The sequence below is a fragment of the Trachemys scripta genome, chromosome 6 (genome assembly GCF_013100865.1).
Source record: "Trachemys scripta elegans isolate TJP31775 chromosome 6, CAS_Tse_1.0, whole genome shotgun sequence".
Lineage (NCBI taxonomy): Eukaryota > Metazoa > Chordata > Testudines > Emydidae > Trachemys > Trachemys scripta.
Window position 1 is genome coordinate 52,077,862 of NC_048303.1, and position 23,531 is coordinate 52,101,392.

Here is a 23,531-nt window from a genome sequence, read left to right on the forward strand (position 1 = left end):
CATGGCAGCTGTTTATTAGTGCATTGAACAAAGAGTTTGGGTCAGGAAGTGATGAAAAGGGCCATACCCTCAGAAACTGCTCTAGGAGTAATACAGCTATACAAGGGCAATGTAACAAAAGAGAAAATATAATCTTATTTTTTCTGTATGTATGTAGCAGGGCGCCAACTCACCGCAGCGGCACCTCCTGCTGGTCATCCTGGGAATTAGCTCTTTCCAGCTCGGAGCGCCCTCTGCAGGCCGGTGTCTCACCTGCTGCTGGCCCTGTGTCCCTCCCAGACCCCAGTGCCCTTTTACACTGAGGTTCTGCCCCCAGCAGTAACCCACAATCTGGGTCTTCCCACCCAGTGGAACCCTAACCCTCTAAACTCACCTTGCCTCAGTGGCTACTGCCAGTCATCATCTAGCCCCTGTTCCCTGGGGCAGACTGCAGTCTGTGAACCACTCATCATTGGCAAAGGGGGTTAGGACCTGCTGCCTTTGCCTATCTCTGGGCTGCCCCTCTGCAGCCCCAGTACCCTTTGTGGGCCCTTAACTCGGCCGGCAGCCTGGGGCTTTTCTAGGCTGGAGTTCCCCAGCTCCCTCTGGCCTTCCCCAGCACAGCTCCACCCTAGGTACCCTGCTCAGCTTCCAAGGCAGCCAGGTCCTTCTCTCTCTAGGGAAGCTAAAGAAAGTGTTTTTTCTAGCCTCTGGCCCTCAGCCCTCTTATAGGGCCAGCTGTGGCCTGATTGGGGCATGGCCCCACCTGTGGCTACTTCCACAAGTTAGCCTGTCTTTTCCCCCGCGGCAGACCTCTCCAGAGCTGCTTTATCCCTTTCAGGCAGGAGCGGGGTGACCACCCCACTACAATGTATTAGCAGCATTATCAACGATCCTGAAAGGTAGCTTCAGCAATATCTTCTAGCATTAAACTGAAATATACTGTGGAACATTGTACAACCTATTATATTACTGCACAACTTTGTGGCTGGAGGTTTTCTGACTGATAAAGTCCTCTCTGGTCTTTTCTAACTTGTCAGAGTCCCCCACCTTCCTTTTCCCCAGGAATAAATGGTTTACTGAATTTGGATTCATGTGAGTAGCTATAGCCAAGTCAGATGGATATATTTATTGAGCCTAAAGAAGTTAGGCACAAAACTCAAATGGGCATTGAGTATCTAACTCCTTTAGTCTTGTTTGAAAATCCCAACTGTACTTTTGCTATCTTAGCACATAGGTGTTGGTTTTATTCCATATACAAAGATTTTATACATACGATTTCAGTTGTATGACCTCTGCTTTGCAAAATGGCAGCTGCCCCTAAAGACAGTCACAATCATTAAACATTTAAAGGTGTGGTAGAGAAAAAAGTCATGACTGCTGCTACATAGGTACATACTTCACAGGGGCCAGGATTTTACCCATGAAGTTTTTCCCACTCCTCAGCTCAGTGATAGGGTGACCACATGTCCCGTTTTGGCCAGGACAGTCCCTTTTTTAAGCCCTGTCCTATCCGTCCCGACTTTTTTTCCAAAAATGGGTATTTGTCCCGTTTGCTGTTGCTGACTTGACCAATTGGCAAGAGCAAACCAGACAAATGCCCATTTTGTGGGGTGTGGTGCAGAGGGGGCAAGTGGAGATGCCAGCACCCCACGGGGGGAGGGAGGGGGGAGGTGGAGGGAGCAGCATTCCAGCATATGGGTCCCCGCAGGGTTTCAGTGACCAGGCAACAGCCTCACGTGGGGAAGAGGGGGTGTAGGGTTCCAGCAACGGGCAACAACATGGGGTGAGGGACCCTCGGATGAGCAGCTGGGAGTGTCCCATTTTCTCTTTGGGAAATATGGTCACCCTACTCAGTCATTGCTTGCATTTGGCTCTGATTCTGTTCACACTGAATTCAATGGCAAAACTTTTATTGACTTCAGTGGTGCAAGATCAGAGCCTTATACAGTTGACTAATTTCTCCTCAGAAATAGGGTCTATTACTACACATCTGACTGGCATATAGGACACTCAGGGCACTGAATCGGTCTTCATGTGCAGTCCCCCTTCCTGCCAGAAAGTACTTCAGGCACAAATCGCTGCCAGAGCTCCACCTTGTTGGTGTGACTCCACTCCCTCCCCAAAATGGGTTCTCTCTTCTGTTTATGGATATTTGAAAAAAGAACCCAGTTTTCTTATGTGCAGATCTCACACATTATGGCAGCTGAAATATAGATTTTTCCCCCCTTGAAAATCCATGAGACAGTTGTACTATACAGAGATTAATACCAATGTGTAATATAAAACCCTGTGCAACCTTGGAACTTCCATGGGCATTTCACTCCTTTTCATTTTATTGTATGTCTTACAACTATTCTTTATTATACAGTCTGCAACTCAGCAGGGAGAAAACCAGCAGCTGGTGGGTTTTACCTTTGAATAGAGAGAAAGGTGATGTACTATATATAGATGGGTGGCACTAGCCACTCATTCTCAGTAATTTCCCTCAGCATGTTAAAATTCCCACCCAGAAACCTTTGTTCAAGACAGAGTTAAGGTCTGAAGAAAAGAAAATTAGCAAGATGGTTACAGTTTTAAACAAGAAAATAAAGGACATTCAAAGTTAAGGTTCCTACATTAAATATTACCTCTGTCTTGGTGTCCCCGCCAATCCTTCACATGCACATTAGAGATTGCTCTTGTCAAAAGGAATATCAGTCTGTCCTACTGAGTAAACGCACTGCAGCCATATGATGTTTCATCGTGGTCACACCCTCTATTTTGAAATGTTACTTTCACAAGGGTTAAAAGGTCTATCAGGAGAGATTGTTGTGAGGTCTCTACTTTTAGGATGTAGGATGGTTTAGAAATAGGTAGATCTTTGGCTGGTAGGTGGAGGGCAGTACTGCAGTATCTGCCAGAGTCTAGAGCTGTGTTATGGAGCCATGGTAGTGATTCTGTAGATAAGGCTGTATGACAGTCTCTATTATAAACCTGTTTTTAATTGCTGTCAGAGGGGTGAAAATAAAAAGGTAATTTTTGTCTGAAATGTCTCATGTGTTGTGTCACCCCAGAGCATTTTGTTGCTGTTGTTTTGCCAAGTTTGAAATAAGTCTCACAAATCATTTTTGAGATATAAGGCATTTAAAAAGTGGAGGGCGAGGGGGCTAATAATGATAGTAAAACAAGAAATTATTTGATGTAGGTCAGATTTGAGATGATGTCTCTAATCACAGGGAGGATTCACTTTGATTCTTTTTTTTTATTCAGTCACTTATTTGACAATTTTCTCTAGACTTCTTTGATTCTAACTATTTCCACTAGAAACTATGATTTCCTCTTAAGCCAACCAGCACAAGACGACATGTAATATCTGCTGAGAAAATAACTTTTCTCCTTACTGTATCTGGCTTTTCTCTAACAGCTGTGGAACTTATTAAAATGTCACCTAAGTCTCAGACAGTGATTTGTCAGATTCTTGTGGTCCCCTCTTCTACCTCATACCGTATACAATATTATGTTGCCTGAGGTACCAACTTTAAGCATTTTGGGGTAGGGGTGCAAAAAAAGTTTGTCTTCCTCCTGCAAATAATCTATTCATATGCCCTGTGTTTACACCATTAACCACAGAGTGGGCCAGAGGCTTTTGGGGAGGGTTAGATGAGATTATTCTTAACCCAAATGTAAACTTTACATTTAAAAGTGTATAAAAGGATCTTCATGTCCTCCCTTCTCCACAGAACCATGCTGCACGCAATGGTCCTGATTCTTATTTACATTAAGACTGCTTTACACCTCTCTGGCAGTGTAAACTGACCTTAAATTGGGCATAAACTACATTTACGCTAGCTTGTAAGGTCTCTTTGCACTGACAGAGTGGTGTAAAGGGGCCCTAGTGTAAATGACAATCAGAACCAATGTTTTCTGACCAATTGCCTACATTTACAGTATTTGGCAGCCATCCAATTGATATTATCTTACAACACCCAGAGATTTGTTTCTCTTCTAATAAGAAGATGTCTGAGGTTAAGAGTATGGGTTACTGGTAAATTGGTGTCTGAGTGAATTTGTCATTAACTAGAATTTTGTAAATTGTGTGCTCCTTTTTTTATTGGCTACGAAAAGCACTTTATCTCTAAACTGATGAAGGACTTATGAGCATTCTCACTATCTTCTGCCCTGCCTGCAAAGCCTTTTGGTGCATGCACAGAACACCAAGATAAGATTTTGTTAAGAGAGGAATTGAATTTCTAAAATGTACTTGCTGCAGAAAACTGAGCTGTTGTGGCATAGAAGAGATTCCAACTGCTGTGTGTAGTGGGGAAAAATCAGTAGAAACAGGTTATATCTCTGATAGTTACAAAATATGTTGGGACCTAAAATCAGAAGTGTGTTAAATCTCACTCAAGAAATTAAAAACTATTCCAATTTTTCACATTTAATTGTGGATTCAAAAAAGGACCTATTTCTCTCAATCTTTTAAAAAACATTATGCCAACTTCTTAGTCTAATCTCTGAACAAAAATGGAAAAGAATTAGCCTGGTTTGTGAGTAAAGAAGGCTTTCACATTAAAGACATGCAGAAATCTATATTTTTTGGCATATTTTTGTAGTGAAAATTTTGTTGACAATGAGAATAAAGTTTAATTTGTTGGAGATGCTGATTTGTGTAATGTGAAACTGAAAGTAATCAAGTGAAATTCGGTGGAACAAAAAGTAACAAATTGACAAATCTTTTTCTCTAGTGCCTACTACCCTACACTTGTTTTTTTGAATGACTGATTTCAGTGCTACTGCTTTATGGTAGTAAAATATACTACAAAACATTTTCCTTCAATATATGCTAAAAGTTTTAAATTAACTCAGTTTAGTCATTATTTGCCCTTTTCTTTGCTTCCCATGAACATTAATGGTACTCGATTGACTGAAGCAGCCTGGACCCTAGACTTACTGTAACACTGGGTCCTCCATTCCCATGCTGTAGCCTTGTCCCAGATTCGAAGAGGGGGTGGCAGAGGACAAGGCTACAGCATGGGAATGGAGGAGAGGCAAGATGGCAGTAGGGTTCTTCCCAGGACCTACCCCAGCAGCTAGTACATATGTATTTGGTTTGGTCCTTGGAATGGTTCCACTGCACTCATCTCCTGCCACACATAGAGAGAGTCCATTATTGAGGTGCTGTTAGCAGGACCTTTTGCTGCATCTGAATTTAATATGCTTTGTATTGTTACACTCTTTCCCTCCTCCCCCACAACCTGCAGATGCAAAGACATACTGCAACGCCACAGTGCCTGCAGATTCTGGGCCACCAAGCCTTAAAACAGAGAATCTCAACTCTGGAAGAGCATTCCAAGCCCTGATCCTTCTGTGTCCTTGGCAATTCAAGGTGCTACCTTGCTGTAGCTTCCATGCCAAGAGACCTTTAAACACAGACCTGCAGATCCAGCAGGGCACTGTAGGTTCATCAGGGTGACAATCTTCTAGCCAATTAATTTGCTCTTTATCCTGGCGATTAGGATGGTCCCACATGTTGTCACCTGTAGGATGCATTATAAGGTTCATTTATTTGCAGAGGAATACCCTAAAAACAGTCAGCTTGTCAACTCTTGCAGTTTTATCGCAAGTCTTGAAATATTTTTCTTCAAGCCTCAGATACTAGAACTAAGAATATAATCTTGCATATTTCCATAAAAAGGTAAGTTTCTGGCAGAGAAAAGCCTGAGTATGTGAACAGAGCATTCCCTAAAAGCTCAGAAACCGAAAAGGCAATTAAAAAGAACTCCAAATGTATTTTTTTTTAAATTCATTTTTTTAAAGCCAATTTCATGGTTGGGCGGGGAGGGGAGGCAGCTGACTCATGACTTTTGAAGGCTTGGGGTTGGCAATGCTGAAATTGTTGAGGACTGTTCCATCTCTGTTGTTACACCACTTAAGATATCACTATAAAACAAGAAAGACGTGAAGCATTTGGTCCTTTTTTGGACAAAAATTACACTATTCTGAATTGTATATATGGCACCAGATCATTAGGAATCTATAGACAGAATGCACACTGCTACACAGTATGCAAAATTTGAATTTGCAGGCACCAGGGCCCAAAAGAAATGGTATCAGACATACTGTACACCTTCCAATCTTCCTCCTTACCTAATTTTCAGATGGTATCAGAAGAAGCCCAGCAAGTCTCATGGCCTTTTTTACTGGCCTGTCCGTCCTCTTCTTCTTCCCATCTTTTTCAAAATTTGGCATACTGTAGAGGGCACACTCAACTCTGTGCATGCAATCCTTGTGCACCCACAATTTCATATGAATATGCAATATAATAATCCTTTCAATATATGGCCGCTCTTCCCAGTTAATAAAGGGGGTTAGAATGGGTTGAAAAATGGGATATAATTCCTGTGGATATTTTTCATGAACATTTCAACTCTTTTTTGGTCAAAATTTGAAATAGAAAATTTCAAAAATATTTAACCAGCTCTGAAGGCAGTATATATAGTTATGACAATTTGATGCCTTTGTTTTTGGTGCTACATCCTTAAGAGTTCTTCTTGTGTGCAGAAACAGCAGCCATTTTGTTTTCAAAGTTGCTGCTGTAGCAGCCATCCATACGCACAAGCATACACACTCTCTGGAGTCCGTGTGGAAACTTCACATCTGATTTTTTAAATTATTTTATGTATTATCCTTTAAGATAAAAGTTCTTCAGACTCAAAGTACATGATTGCTTTTTGGGTGTGGAAAAATATAACTCATAAGTTTTACTGACTGTCCACTCAGAAAGCAAATGTGTATTGATAAAGTTTGGGGATTCAGGAAATTTTGTATAGGGTAGGAAACAACCATTCATTGATGGGGAAATGGACTAGATGAGTGGTTTCCAAACTTGTTCCGCCGCTTGTGCAGGGAAAGCCCCTGGCGGGCTGGGACGGTTTGTTTACCTGCTGCATCCGCAGGTTCGGCCGATCGCGGCTCCCAGTGGCCGCGGTTCGCTGCTCCAGGCCAATGGGAGCTGCGGGAAGTGGCGGCCAGTACATCCCTTGGCCTGCGCCGCTTCCCGCAGCCCCCATTGGCCTGCAGCAGTGAACCGCGGCCACTGGGAGCTGTGATCGGCCGAACCTATGGACGCGGCAGGTAAACAAAGCGGCCTGGCCCGCCAGGGGCTTTCCCTGCACAGGTGGCCGAACAAGTTTGGGAACCACTGGACTAGATGATCTCATAGTTCTTTTCCATCTCCGTGTTCTACAATTCTAGATTGGCAGTTGAAGGAGGTTGATGCAGGAGGGCATCTATACCCAGTGCAGGATAGTGGACTTATTAGAGGAGGAGAAGTATTTACTTGTCATGGTGATAGGTATGGTATAAGAACCTGAATGGAATATAATTTAGCAGCTGAGGAATTATTATATGGAGGGGAAGGTAGGAGAGTTTGGCAACTGACAAGAACTGGGCGTCACTTTTTAAATGACTGCTCTCTCTTCATCCTTGTTTATTGATAGACGCAAAATTCATGATCGCTATGGTCATCACATTAGTACAAGTTAATTGTAACATGAGATCATGACTCCACTGGAAATCTGGCTTTGGATTTGGCATCCAGTGGAAAATAATAGCTAACATCTGGCATCTAGTGATTGAAAAAGTGGATTTGTCACATCCCTAGTTAGTGTGCCTAGGAGAATTCAAACTCATGTCCCCAATGTATGAATTTTTGTAAATTATTCCCACTACAAAGCATAGAGTAACTGCTGCATCTTCTATGCCATTAGTATTATCTTTTAGAGAGTGGAATTAATTTTACCTCATTTTGCATTTGCTTGGCCAACTTTCTTAGAGAATGCATTAGAATAAGCAGCACTGCATGTAAAGGCATCTACTTTTAGAGCACCAGAGATCATATGTTCAGGCATATCTATATTAAACTACAAAAACAATTTCTTCCCAGCTTTTCTTTTCAGTCAAAGGTTACTACTGTGTTAATGAATATTGCTTAAATAATAGAATAAATTCAATATACATGTTTGTATGCAGGTCATCAGGTCCCAAAAGACTTTCATCTTTTTGCAGTACATCTCTCACTTTCACAAAAAAATTGGCAATGTGATCAAACAGGCAGCCTTTTCTCTGTAATAAACTTAAAGGAGGTTCCTATAGCTTATCTAAAAAAGTACTGTCTGGTGATCATGAAATTTCCTCATTTTTTAAAATCTGATAGTGTTTTTAGAACAGTACAGTGGATACATAACAGTTGCAACACTGTCTTTGATCTATAAGTGGCAGTGTTTATTTGTTTGAGCTTCTACAGTTTGCAGCATGAATCCCTGATGTGTGTGAAGTCCTGTGTGTCACAGAGCTTCATTTTCAACTGTGCTGTATGTAACTCAGCTATTGCTTCATACCAATGAAAAGCACAGTTTGCAAAATAGTTGCTGACATTTCACAACTATTCCATTTTTACACATGGAGCTTAGATAATAAACATTTGTGGAAGAACTTTTATCAATAAATCCTGCAAATATATTGTAATCACAATGAAGATATTGAGTACTTGTGGCACCTTAGAGACTAACAAATTTATTTGAGCATAAGCTTTCATGGGCTACAGCCCACTTCATCAGATGCATAGAATGGAATATTTAGTAAGGAGATAGATATACACATATAGACATACACAGATATATATACAAATGTTACACTAATAAAATAATACCAACAGGATCTTATAAGAGGGATGAGGCAAAAATGCCAGGTTTATTGTAAATACAGAGAAAGAGCGAGAAATCAGGATATGCAATTCAATATTATTTCACTACCATTCCTTATTCATTCACACACTCATTCATACAAGTTCTGCAGAGTTGTTATAGTTACCACCCTAGAGGTTGCTCATGGCAGAGTACTCGCCAGGTAGCCTGCACATGAGGGTGGAGCCGAGTCCTTGTCAGATGCACATCCGATGCTCCTGGAGGGTGGTTGCAGAACCAGACTCAAAGTCCCTGAGATTTTGGTTCTGTTCTTATAGAATTTTGTCCTTATACAAGTCTATGGGAATCGCTTCATCATGCTGTTGTTTATTTGAAGTGATTATCAATCAGCAGGTGGCACATCCCTGATAGCTGAGTGTTATCTTGTTCTTCTGATTCTTCAGCCCTCCATGGGGGGGTGGGAGGGGGCATTTGAGTGGATTCCGGCCTGCCCTCCAGGGGTCATCCAGTTATCTCTAGTCTGTCTGCGCATTCTTCAGCCAATTGAGACTGGAGTTGTAATTCTTAGGCTGGCACTTCCCTGACCATTCATTCTTTGTCTAAATCAAGCATCCATTCACATACATCCTCTATTTTAACATACATTTATCACTTATTACTTTACTATTTCTTAACTTCTAGCAACTCTCAGGATGTTGCAAATCTACTTAAACTTTAACATATATAGCAAACAAGTTAAAAGCTGTGTTCTGTTTTGAAGAACAATTACAGCTGTTTTTGCAAAGCCTGATTCCTTTTTGAGAACAGACTTTCTGTCTTAGGGTGTGTTAACACAATTAGCAGTTTGGCCTTGCATGTTTCTCACAGAGAGGGAGAGACACAGAAATGGAAAAAGCAAGAGGCCTAAGCTGTGGGGAATTCAACTGAATTCAATCTTACCCCTTGTCTCTCTTGGCCTCAGACTTGTTATACACATACACTTTATGGTTCTAATACAGAAATTCCTTGATATGGTCCAACACACATACAGAGAACATGAAAAGGTGGGAGGGCAACTCCCACCTTTTCATGTTCTCTGTATGTGTATATATATCTCCTTACTATATGTTCCATTCTATGCATACGATGAAGTGGGCTGTAGCCCACGAAAGCTTATGCTCAAATAAATTTGTTAGTCTCTAAGGTGCCACATCCTGTTCTTTTTGCAGATACAGACTAACACGGCTGCTACTCTGAAAAATGAAGATATTCTATAACATTTTTTTACATGTTTAGAAATACATTTTAATCAGGCCATCATACCTTCAGTGTATAGTAGAAATACATTGTAAGTTTAAAAATGTATTGTCTATTTCTTAAGTATATTCTATTATATGTTGTATCACTATTTAATGTGATTTGGGTCACATCCCCTAGTTTGGGGCACATACGAAGGTCTGGATCCAAATATCTCAGCTCTGTTGAAGAGTTTGGAGTTTGAACCCCAGATCCAAATTTGGTGGCTGGCTCCTTTCTCTATGAACTTATCTTCACTATAAAGCTAACTCAAGTTATATGTGTTGCTCCTATCTCGAGTCCCATGCACACACAAAAACCATTAACTCAAGTTGGTGCTTTTAACTTGAATTGGCTGACCTGTCAGGTGGTGTAGGCCAGGGGTTCTCAACCTTTTTCTTTCTGAGACCTGCCAACATGCTATAAAAACTCCATGGTCCAGCTCTGCTACAACTGTTTTCCTGCATATAAAAGCCAGGGCTGGCATTAAGGGGCAGCAAACAAGACAATTGCCTGGGGCCCCATGCCACAGGGGACACAGCGAAGCTTTGCTCAGGATTCAGCTATGGCCCTGGATTGGGGCCCCAGGTTGCAGTCCTGCACGGCGGGGCTTTGGTTTTCTGCTCAAGATCCAAGTGAGTCTAATGTCAGTCATGCTTGGCAGACCCCCTGAAACCTGCCCACATGGGGCCCTGGACCCCTAGCTGAGAACCACTGGTGTAGGCTACAGCTTCAGTTAGCACCATTTGTCAGTGCTAACTTAATCTCTCTGAGTAGCTCCAGTGTTATATCACAGTACTGGCACTCACACTCAAACTAGGCTACATTGAGAGGAGTTAACTCGAATGCAGATAGCTCAGGTTAACTCTGCAGTGAAGACATACTCTCAAATGGGCCATATGAGAACTCCATTTCTGAACACCTATAAATCTATGGCTATTTGAAAACCTGGCAAATGTAAAGTTCGTGATGGTGTGAATGGTATAACGATTTTATCAGTATAAATTTGTGCCAGCCACATTACTTACTTATGATCTTATGTGAGCGCTAATTAAACCTTTACAGCACATCACACCATGTATCCCTTTATATACCACACGAGTTACTAAAGTATTTTACAATTTTTAGAGAGTGTAAAAACATTTTATTGGTAATAAGTCTATCTACAGAGGGGCGGATAGGCCAAACCTGCGTGGTGCAGGTCAACCGTATTTTTACAATGATTTCTAGGATTTCATAGACATTATTCAAATTCACAATTTATGTGACCACCTGACCTCTGTGACAAAAATTAAGGTCCTAATAATGATGACTATATCACTGAAACCTAGTAAGATGACACCGCAGGCCTAAAGCTGGTTTACCTTGTCCCCACCAGCCTACTCTGTACACCACATTCCCTGAATGTATAAAGTCAGGTACTGAGTAGTCATTCTACTTACAGCGAGACTCAAATGCAGAAGAGCCTCCCCTGGAAAACAGAATCCTTCAAATCTATCCTCATCTGTGAGTCAACATACCAAATTAATGTAACTACCATTAATCCTCGGACCTCAAGACATTGAAGGATGAGACAGAGTATCTAGTAAGAATCTTGATCACACACTGGCCACTGCCATTGACACATCTACTTACCCTTTACCTTCATTGCTGTCATAGATTACCATGGGTGTCTGCTGACCTGTGCTGGATGAAGCAGGAGGGATGGAAAACGTGATCAGATGCAAGAAATCTCCAACAAAAGGATTTCCTAAAATCCTGTGTCACGGCCATCACAGAGGCAAAGAAATCTTTCTCTCTTTTGTCACTGCAAAAAGCTAAATCTCACTCCTAAGAATTTTTCCAGATTGCGAATCACTTTGTGAATCACCAGCCTCCATCCACACAACTCCAGAAGCCAGTTCTTCATGAGGTGAGCACCTGTCAAGTTACTTGTCTGAAAAGTTCACTGTAAGCTGGTGAGTCAGACCACTAGTTGAGGAAGGTGAAATCATGCTCCAGATAACTGCACAGTTCCAGACCAGTTCCTTTGCTCAGGACTTCTCTTTATTAATGTAGATGCCAAGATTCAAAACAAAACAAAGAAACTTAAATCAGTTTTCATTACCCTCCCTCAGGATCCTGTCTTAGTCCATGTCTCCAGAGCTTTGCAGTCCGTACAGCCATCCCAGCTGAGACATCTTTTCCCCTATCGGTATCTACTTCTCAGGTCCTACATGAGGTGCCTGACCTGCCCCTTCCTGAGCACACATCTTATTCAACACGGGTGTCACTGGATTGCCAGTATAGCCTTTTTACTCCTTTACTCTTCTTCTCTGGACACTTGCCTGTAAATATTGAGTGATCTTTGGCTGCTTTTCTTAAATCTATTTTGAGGGCCCAGTAGATCTCTTCAAAACCCACCAACTGACTACACCTTCAACTACTCAGTTTGACAAAACACTAAATTTGTATTTAACTCATGAATCCATAACACAAAACAATAAAGTTCAGTAACCTTCCTACTCTTACTCTAATAGGGACAGCAAAAGCTTATAAGGGCCCACCAGGGCTTCCTCTCCTCACAGGAGCCAAACGATTAACCTTCTTCCTTTCTCTTCAGGAGCCTACCAATGATCCTTCAATTCAGACCCCCAAGTGAGCCAAACTAGCTGTCTGGGTGGAGCTTCCATCCAGAAGTCCAAGCCTTTGTGTCTTTGTGCACCCAGCAGCATGTGTTCTTTTTTTATCTTAATCCCATTACATGCCCCATAATACAATTTTGCTTAACATTTATGTGGGGGAGTCCCTTATGTATTTCAGGCGCGACCAACACACTCACAGGAACATATGGAGATGGGAGTCTCCCTCCCCCACATCCCGAGGAATGAACACTGAGATCCTTTTGCGTTTCCCCTTTATTGTAATAATCAGCCCGCCCCATCCCCAGGTGGGTAGTTCTGGTCTCGGTCTCGGCCCAATAATTCCCTTCTAATTTCCCTGCTAAATTCCGTACCCCTGTTTATGTTTACACTCACTCATGACAATTGTTGCCATATAAGGGGATGTTATTGAGCACTTGGCTGTCTCTGTCAGTGAACACCTGCATGCTTGCGGTTTTGGGGTTTTCTGTGTGAATCTCTGCCGGCACCTATCAGGCAGACTCGATGTAACTCCCCATAATTTATCTATGAGACCACTGTGTTCAAATCAACATAGTTCCTTCTCTACATGAGCATAGGCTGCCTTTATTTATAGCAGGCACCTCTTACCAGTTGTAGTCACTGATCCTTCAGTTACAAAGTGCTGAGACCTGGGACAGTGTGCTGGGATGCGGAGATCACTCTAGGCATAGGTATGCTAGGCAGATGCCTAGGGTGGCAAAGCTGCCTATGGCAGCTGATATGCAGTAAGCTGGGGTGTGATCTAGCCTGCCATAGCGTGGACTAACTGTCCTTAACTGTTCCTTAATTATCTTAGATCTAGTCCTCCTTGAAATAGGACAAGATCAAAGCACATTAACAAACTGTTAATGTGTGTCAGCAGAGTATCCTCATTAACACATGTGCAGAGGCCTTGGCAGAATTGTGAGGCTAGAGGGCCCAGCGGAGGCATCCCTGGAGGAGTTCACAACCCAGCCCCCAGAGGCCTCCCACTGAACGAGTCAGAGAATGAGGGGCCCTCCTGGTGCAGGTGTGACCAGGTAATGAGGCACCCCTGCTCCTCATTTGTCCCTTGCCCTGGTTCTTCTGCTCTTCTTCACCCCTATTTCCTACCCCAACCCCATCACCCCCTCCTAGTCCTTCTACACCTCTCTGTCCCCCACCTATCCTTCCTGCCACCCATCTCCCCGCCATTTCCTAGCTCATCTGCCACCCTGGGATCCTGCCCCCATCTATCACCCACTTCATCTCTCCCTCCCCAATCCTCCTACCCCCAGGATCTTGCCCCACTGTGTCCTGCCCCTCATGCCATCGGACCTCTTTTCTAGCATCCTGACCCATCATTCCCCCATCCTATCAGCCTCGTGATCTGCCCCATTTTTGTAGCCCCCACCTCATTTGTCTGCCTCTGCATCCTGAACCCCATCCAATCCATGTCCTGGTCTCCCCCTGGGTTCTGGCCCCACCCTGTTACTAGGCTCCAATCCTGTATTATTCCCCCATTGTTTCACCCAGGTATTGTCTGGGTCCACTCAGCCTCATTTTGGGGAACCATTCCCCTGGCCTGACAGAGCTCCCTCTACATGCTAGGATGCCAGAGGCCAGCAATGGGGAATGCAGATGGATCCATGTTGCAAGTCCCAGATTGGTGCTCTTAATGCAGGGCTGGGCAAGGCTGCTGGCTCTTCAGGGTGAGGGACCCCAGTGGTGTCCTTCCAGGGAAGCCTGTTTATGGAGGAGGGTGCTGCTGTATTTGCTTCTCTGTCACCCCAAAAGGGAAACTGGCCAGGGGGAAGTGGGGTCAGGAAGCCACAGAGGTCACTTCTGTTTGCATGGGACATCTTCTGTTCTGTTTTAAAGGAGTCACTTAGGCCTTGGCTACACTGGCGCTGTACAGCTCTGCAACTTGCTGCGCTCAGGGGTGTGAAAACGCCCCCCCCCCCCGAGTGCAGTGAGTGCAGCGCTGTAAAGTGCCAGTGTAATCAGCACCTGCAGCGCTGCACGCTCGCTCGCAGCACTGCAAGTTATTCCCCTTGGAGAGGTGGAGTACATACAGCACTGCGAGAGAACTCTCTCAGCGCTGGCGGTGCAACTACACTCGCGCTTCACAGCGCTGCCGCAGCAGCACTGTGAATTCTCAAGTGTAGCCAAGGCCATAGGTTCCATACACCTTTATACCATACCCCAGGGGAAGGCGGGGTCACTTACACACCCAGGCCAGGGCTGTAGCCAGTTTTAGCATGACAGTTTGATCCACTCAGTGTGGACCAGACTTCCCTTGTGCCCTTATTTTCAAAATTTTCTCGTACTTCCTACATTGGGGATGATTCATCCAACAGGCCCCTAAGTTGAGGGGGTGCTTCCTCTTATGCCTCTGTTGGGTGCTGCAGCCCCTGACCCTGAGCTCTACCAAACATTTTACAAGCCTGGCGCCCATGTTAAGGAACTCTTAATGTGTGCAGAGTGTGTGTTGTGTAGTAGGAGAGGGCAGCATGCTGACGTTCTGCCTAGGGTGGCAGATTGTTTTGAGAAGCCCCTGCTTGGATGTGTGAATGTACCCATGGACTAGCATTGTGTCACACTCACACACACCCAGGCAGCAGCAACCATACACTGAGCCCAAGACAGAATACACACTTCCAGTGCTGAAAGAATTTGGCCCATGTGCAGAACTAGAATCTCCAGAAGTGCTGAAAAAGATTAGTGTGACCATCTGTGATTCAGCTGTCAGGAAGCAGTTGTTAAAAGATACCAGGGATCACCATGGGTCCCTGCTGACAGAGACAGTAACACCATCTTTGACAAAGCATGCCATAGTCTGGTCAATTCTCAAGAAATCAGCTTTGGACCTACAGGACCATTCAAAGGTCTAGCCACCCATTCCTGAATCAGATAAGTAAGAAATTAGCTACGAGACATCTTCTAACACAGCTAACCATAGTCAATGTCCTGGATCCTTCCCAGTCAGGTTTTTGGCCAGGCCATAGAATGAGATAGTGCTGGTAGCTCTATGAATGCTAGACTCTTGTTCATTGTAGGTTGAGGGAGGAAGTTCATACTTGCGTTCCTGGATATATATTTAGTATTTTATGCAGCTGACTATGGAATACTACTGTCTCTCCTCAGAATTGCTGCAAGGGTCAACAGGAAAGCACTGAGATGGTTCCAGTCCTTCCTCCTCACCTCAAAATATTCTTGTTCTGCTCCCTTCAGAACACTTATCCCGCAAGACCCAGTTCCCTCCCCCAGACTTTTTAATATCTGCATGAAACTGTTGGGGGAAATTGTGAGATGCTATGGTCTCAAATGCCAGGCAATACCCAAGACTACATTGGTCAGCACCCGGACAAAGGACAGCTGGCTGAAGTTGAACTCTAGAAAGACATAGGTGGTGTTGATGAAAAGAGGAAACCTCTTTGAAGAACTAATGATCTCCATTTAATTCACCTGTCTCCAGGTTGCCATAATGAATCATAGAGTTTAAGGCCAGAAGGGACCACCAGTTCATCTAGTCTGACCTTCTGTATATCACAACCCACCAATACCACCCGCACAAGCACACTAAACAACAACCAAAATAAGACTAGAGGAGACTAGACTATTATGTGCCACAGGCAGGGAATAGGAGGGACTGAGTGCACTAGTGTCCAAGGCCCCCGCAGTGGCAGGAAAATGATTAAATGAGATATACCCATTTAATACTGGCAAGTGACCAGCACCCACATGCTGCAGAGGAAGGAGAAAACCGTCCAAGGTCACTGCCAATCTGACCAGAGGGAAAATTCCTTCCCAATCCCACATATAATGATCAGTTAGACCCTGAGCATATGAGCAAGAACCAGCCAGCCAAGCACCCCAGAGAGAGAATACTTGGTGCCACCTCAGCACCCTGGCTCAACCTGCCCAGTGTCCCATCTCCAGTGCTGGCCATCCCTGATGCTTCAAAAGAAAGGGATAAAAAAAACCTCCCAGAGTACATTGGGAGTGAGGTAGAGGGAAGAATCCCTTTCTGCCCCCAGTTGGTGGCTGGCTGAAACCCTGAAGCATGAGCTTTAGTAAAAGAAGATATAAAGTGGAATTAAGTGCTGGTGCAGGTGAACTCTGCCCCCATCATCACTAGCAACCCCATGATCTACAGACCTAGGGTCCTCATGGAGTCCCTGCTGCTAATGGATGCTCAAACAGCTCAGAAAAAAAACTTCCTTCCACCTGAGGTTGGCTAGAAGACTGTACCCTCTCCTGTCAGACGATAACTTGGCCAGCAAGATCTCTGCCTTTGTGATCTCCAAGATGCACTACGGCAATTCATTTTAGCTAGGTATGAGCACACAGAACTTAAAACAAATCTTCAGTTACTACAAAGCAGGCATGGGAATTTATGTATGTAAATTAGGTGTGCAACTGGGCACTCATTTTCATGCAATCAGTTGAGCTTCTGACTTTTTTGAAAATCAGGTCATGTATTTAATTTAGAGAATGAAAACAAGAATGAATCCAAATAATATTGATAACAAATTCAAAATAATATAACAATTTTCAAACTCACTGGGATCATAAAATCACTACGTTTTTGGGGTATACATGGAAGCCTTTTAAAAACAATAATGTCCTTGTGCTATATACAGCAATAAGCTGCAGAGGGCTGCAGAGTCAACCAGGAGGTGGAGAGCTCATTTACATGAGCTCTCCTCCTCCTACTGTCATTCACAATGCCTGACTGAACAGATTTTTTTAACCCTGTGTCTGCACAGTGAATTTTAAATTCTCCCAAAGTTCCTCCTGCCAAAGTTGGTTTATGTCCCTTGTGGCATGGAAAGAGGCACATAGTCTTCCAAGTGCCCTGGTTTTCCTGCCAAGGGGTGAGGAGTTACTTCCCTTATCCTTTGAAAGCATCACATCCTTCCTTTATTTTATTATGTTTTCAGGCTTTTACTCCAGCAGATCTATCCTCTTCCAGATACAGGTGTAGAACGCCCTTAACAGCAACATTACTATGTCTCTCTGCTTCTTCTGTGACTGACTGACCCATGTATTGTAGGGCTTTGTTTCATATTTACATACTTCCTTGGAGAGAGAAGCTGAAAATATATCTATCCTACAAGCTGAAACTATATTTGATTTCCATATGGGCTGTAACATATGATGTATCATGTTTTAAAAAGAAGGTGTAAAAAGGGCATATCCATCAACTGTTAAGATACAGTTGCAGCAGGATATTTATAACAACCCCATTTTCCCTCAGATTCTGCCTTAGTATATACTTCCGCCTTTTGGCAATTTACATAAATATACATGGTCCATGAATAATGTATAAGAATTATTTTAAATGCAGGGCTTCCAGCTCCCACAGTGCAGTAGTATACACAACAATTTGATTGGCTCTGCTCTGTTTTCATTACTGGCAATTTCTTGGAACACAAAAGAGGTTGAATAGGCTGACAGGGATGGACAGTATTTATTTTGTGAGAAATATTTGTTGCCTTTTTGAAGGCAATTGTGTTGCAAAGTTTTGCTTGTGATTGTTCCTCATTTTCCCTATCCCACCCCCTGGGAAGAATGCTTTGAAAGGTCCATGCTTGCTCTTTTTTGAGTTCAGTCAGATCTGTTTTTTTTGTTATTTTTTTGTAAGGATAGTGCTGGATTTGTTCCCTATTTGCATAAACGTGAGCATAAGCTATAAATAAATAAAGAACCATCAGATTTCTTAAGGTCGTTCAATTAAGCTTAAAGTAACAAGGCAATTGCAGAGAAAAGCAGAAGAAATGATGAGCTATCGTGATATCCAGAAAATAAAAGAGCAAGTTTTTAGAGTTTTAATGTATTTTTTCTCATAGAGAATCAAATAGTTTCTAAAATACATGTGTGACTTGTGCATCTGGGTCATTTTGATATTAATTCAGCAGATGTGTATTCTTGTATGAAATTATGTCACAGGTATGTATAATAATAAACAAAGGAACAGTGTCTTAATTAAAAATGCACAGTGGTATTGTCTTTATATTAGCAGTAGCATTTATATCACTGTAATTATGAAAAATACACTGAAAGCACAACAATGATATACTTATCCCTCCTTTCCAACACTCAAAAAAAAGCTGTCATTTTTTAATCTAGGTTGTTGTGCTTCTAAATAAATGCTACTTGTGGTTTTGATTTGACCAGTAATTTGCAATAACATATTATTTGTTTTTTCAAGTTCTTGAGAATGCAAAAACATAAGAACGGCCATCGTGGGACAGATCAATGGTCAATCTAGCCCACCAGCCTGTTTTCTGATAGTGACCAATGCCAGAGGCTTTCAAGGGAATGAACAGAATAGAGCAACTATCAATGATCCATCCCCTGCCATCCAATCTCAGCATCTGGCAGTCTGAGGCTTAGGGACACCCAGAGCAAGGGGTTGCATCCCTGACTATTTTGGCTAATAGCCTTTGATGGACCTATGTGCCATGAACTTATCTAATTCTTTTTTTAACCCAGTTAAGAACATAAGAACATAAGAATGGCCATACTGGGTCAGACCAAAGGTCCATCCAGCCCAGTATCCTGTCTACCAACAGTGACCAATACCAGGTGTCCCAGAGGGAGTGAACCTAACAGGTAATGATCAAGTGATCTCTCTCCTGCCATCCATCTCCACCCTCTCACAAACAGAGGCTAGGGACACCATTCCTTACCCATCCTGGCTAATAGCCATTAATGGACTTAACCTCCATGAATTTATCTAGCTCCCTTTTAAACCCTGTTATAGTCCTAGCCTTCACAACCTCCTCAGGCAAGGAGTTCCACAGATTGACTGTGCGCTGTGTGAAGAACTTCCCTTTATTTGTTTTAAACCTGCTGCCCACTAATTTCATTTGGTGGCCTCTAGTTCTTGTATTCTGGGAACAAGTAACTAACTTTTCCTTATTCACTTTCTCCACACCACTCATGATTTTATATACCTCTCTCCCCCATTAGTCTCCTCTTTTCCAAGCTGAAAAGTCCTAGCCTCTTTAATCTCTCCTCATATGGGACCCGTTCCAAACCCCTAATCATTTTAGTTGCCCTTCCCTGAACCTTTTCTACTGCCAGTATATCTTTTTTGAGATGAGGAGACCGAAGACTTCTGAAAGAACTTAAATGTGAAATTGCGGAAATCAGCTTCGGTACCCAATGACTGGAAGATAGCTAATGTAATGCCAATATTTAAAAAGGGCTCTAGAGGTGATCCCGGCAATTACAGACCGGTAAGTCTAACATCAGTACCGGGCAAATTAGTCGAAACAATAGTTAAGAATAAAATTGTCAGACACATAGAAAAACATAAACTGTTGAGCAATAGTCAACATGGTTTCTGTAAAGGGAAATCATGTCTTACTAATCTATTAGAGTTCTTTGACGGGGTCAACAAACATGTGGACAAGGGGGATCCAATGGACATAGTGTACTTAGATTTCCAGAAAGCCTTTGACAAGGTCCCTCACCAAAGACTCTTACGTAAATTAAGTTGTCATGGGATAAAAGGGAAGGTCCTTTCATGGATTGAGAACTGGTTAAAAGACCGGGAACAAAGGGTCGGAATTAATGGTAAATTCTCAGAATGGAGAGGGGTAACTAGTGGTGTTCCCCAAGGGTCAGTCTTCGGACCAATCCTATTCAACTTATTTATAAATGATCTGGAGAAAGGGGTAAACAGTGAGGTGGCAAAGTTTGCAGATGATACTAAAGTGCTCAAGATAGTTAAGACCAAAGCAGACTGTGATAAACTTCGAAAAGATCTCACAAAACTAAGTGATTAGGCAACAAAATGGCAAATGAAATTTAATGTGGATAAATGTAAAGTAATGCACATTGGAAAAAATAACCCCAACTGTACATGCAATATGATGGGGGCTAATTTAGCCACAAGAAGTCAGGAAAAAGATCTTGGAGTCATCGTGGATAGTTCTCTGAAGATGTCTGCGCAGTGTGCAGAGGCAGTCAAAAAAGCAAACAGGATGTTAGGGATCATTAAAAAGGGGATAGAGAATAAGACTGAGAATATATTATTGCCCTTATATAAATCGATGGTACGCCCACATCTCGAATACTGCGTACAGATGTGGTCTCCTCATCTAAAAAAAGATATACTGGCACTAGAAAAGGTTCAGAAAAGGGCAACTAAAATGATTAGGGTTTTGGAATGGGTCCCATATGAGGATTGATTAAAGAGGCTAGGACTTTTCAGCTTGGAAAAGAGGAGACTAAGGAGGTATATGATAGAGGTATATAAAATCATGAGTGATGTGGAGAAAGTGGATAAGGAAAAGTTATTTACTTATTCCCATACTACAAGAACTAGGGGTCATCAAATGAAATTAATAGGCAGCTGGTTTAAAACAAATACAAGGAAGTTCTTCACGCAGCACGCAGTCAACTTGTGGAACTCCTTACCTGAGGAAGTTGTGAAGGCTAGGACTATAACAGCATTTAAAAGAGAGCTGGATAAATTCATGGTGGTTAAGTTCATTAATGGCTATTAGCCAGGATGGGTAAGGAATGGTGTCCCTAACCTCTGTTTGTCAGAGGATGGAGATGGATGGCATGAGAGAGATCACTTGATCATTGCCTGTTGGTCCACTGCCTCTGGGGCACCTGGCATTGGCCACTTTCGGTAGACAGGATACTGGGCTAGATGGACCTTTGGTCTAACCCGGTACGGCCTTTCTTATGTTCTTATGTTCTTATGACTTAACTATCTTGATAATTTTGTATCATCTGCAAACTTTGCCACCTCACTGTTTCCCCCTTTTTCCAGATCATTTATGAATATGTTAAACAGCACTGGTCCCAGTACAGATCCCAAGGGGACACCATTGTTTACCTCTCTCCATTCTGAAAACTGACCATTTATTCCTACCCTTTGTTTCCTGTCTTTTAACCAGTTACTGATCCATGAGAAGATCTTCCCTCTTAGCCCATGACTGTTCAGTTTGCTTAAGAGGCTTTGGTGAGGGACCATATCAAAGGCTTTCTGAAAGTCCAAGACTCTATAGCCCCTGGCCATCTTTGTCCACATGTTTCTTTATGCCCTAAAAAAATTCTAATAGATTGATGAGGCATGATTTCCCTTTGCAAAAGCTGTGTTGACCCTTCCCCCAAAATTGTGTTTATCCATGTGTCTGATAATTCTGTTCTTTACTATAGTTTCAACCAATTTGCCTGGTACTGAAATTAAGCTTACCAGCCTGTAATTGCCAGGATCACCTCTGGAGCCTTTTTTAAAAATTGGTGTCAGATTAGCTATCCTCCAGTCATCTGGTACAGAAACTGATTTAAGTGATAGATTACATACCGCAGTTAGTAGTTCTGCAATTTTGTATTTGACTTTCTTCAGACCTCTTGGGTGAATATCATCTAGTCCTGGTAACTTATTACTCTTTAATTTAACAATTTGATCCAAAGCCTCCTCTACTGACATCTCAATCTGGGACAGTTCCTCAGATTTGTTACCTAATAAGAATAGCTCAAGTGTTGGAATCTCCCTTCTATCCTCTGCAGTGAAGACTGATGCAAAGAATTCATTTTGCGTCTCCGCAATGGCCTTCTCTTCCTTGAGTGCTCCTTTAGAACCTCGATTATTCAGTGGCCCCATTAATTGTTTGTCAGGTTTCCTTCTTCTGATGTACTTTAAAAAATTGCTGTTAGAGTCTTTTGCTAGTTGCTCTTTAAAGTCTTTTTTGGCCTGCCTAATTATACTTTTACACTTGACTTGCCAGAGTTTTTTCTCCTTTCTATTTTCATCACTAGGATTTGACTTGCAATTTTTAAAGGTTGCCTTTTTGCCTCTAACCAACTCTTTTACGTTGTTGGTTAGTCATGGTGAGCATGTGGGGTGGGGTTTATAAATTTGTGATTTAAAGCTACCTTGATCTCATTTTACAAAATTACTTAAAAGCAAACTTGGCTTAAATTGATCCATACTTACAAACAAGCAAAGACTTGTTAGAACATTTGTGCCTGTGAATAATCTGACGAAACTTTTTGTGAACTGCTTTTCAATATGCAATATTATTGGAAGTTAGTACTATTGCAAATAGTTCTAATAGCCTGGTTAGTTGGGACAGGTCACTTGAACAAGTTCTATTTAACTGAAGTATAGGTAAATAGATTGTAGAAATACTTATTGTTAGCTGAGGTAAAATTCTTTTTAGAAGCTGAGTATATCACCAGGAAAAATCTGCTTCTTGTCTTAATCTTTCTCTGGCTGAATTACATCTGAGCTGCAGCTGCTGCCTTCCAGATGTCTAAGTACACAAAACCATTACACAGTACTAAAACATGGCATGTTTTTTTTAAGTTGAATATGTGCAACTTAATCAGGCTGTTAGTTTTTGTGTAGTTCAAGAAAAGCTTGATTGTTGGGACAGGTCACGTGAACAAGTCATATGGTTGGAGTCATGTGGTATTTTTTCATATACCTGATTGGTTAATATAATCAGAAAGGGCTAATATGATCAGAAAGGTCAAGCTCAGGAAAACACCCAAAACTAAGATCTGGTTTTGCAGAGAGAGAGCTTTATGTAGGTGTGGACTAGAGGGGATCCTCCCCCACCTTATGCAGCCCACATTTGGGCTAGACAGAATTCAGACCCAGTGCTCTATGGAGCACAGGACTTGATTTTCCTATATTCCTCCAGGGGCATAAGGCAGCCTAAAGTGGATAGAGAAAAGTGGGAAGGAGGTGAGACCATTGCTGTTTTCAACCTACATATTTGCTATCTATGTCAAGCTGTACTTAAAAGGTGTGGTAGCAGTTTCTGAGAGCCAGGTTGTGACTGTCTGTATTCTTATGTTCACAAGTATACCTTGTGAGGTATCATTTGAAAACTCATACTGTGCTGGCCATTATTATCCTAATAAAATATGTGTGGCAACATTGTGTGTAAAGTTATAAGATTCTACTGTATGATTTTACAGAGACATG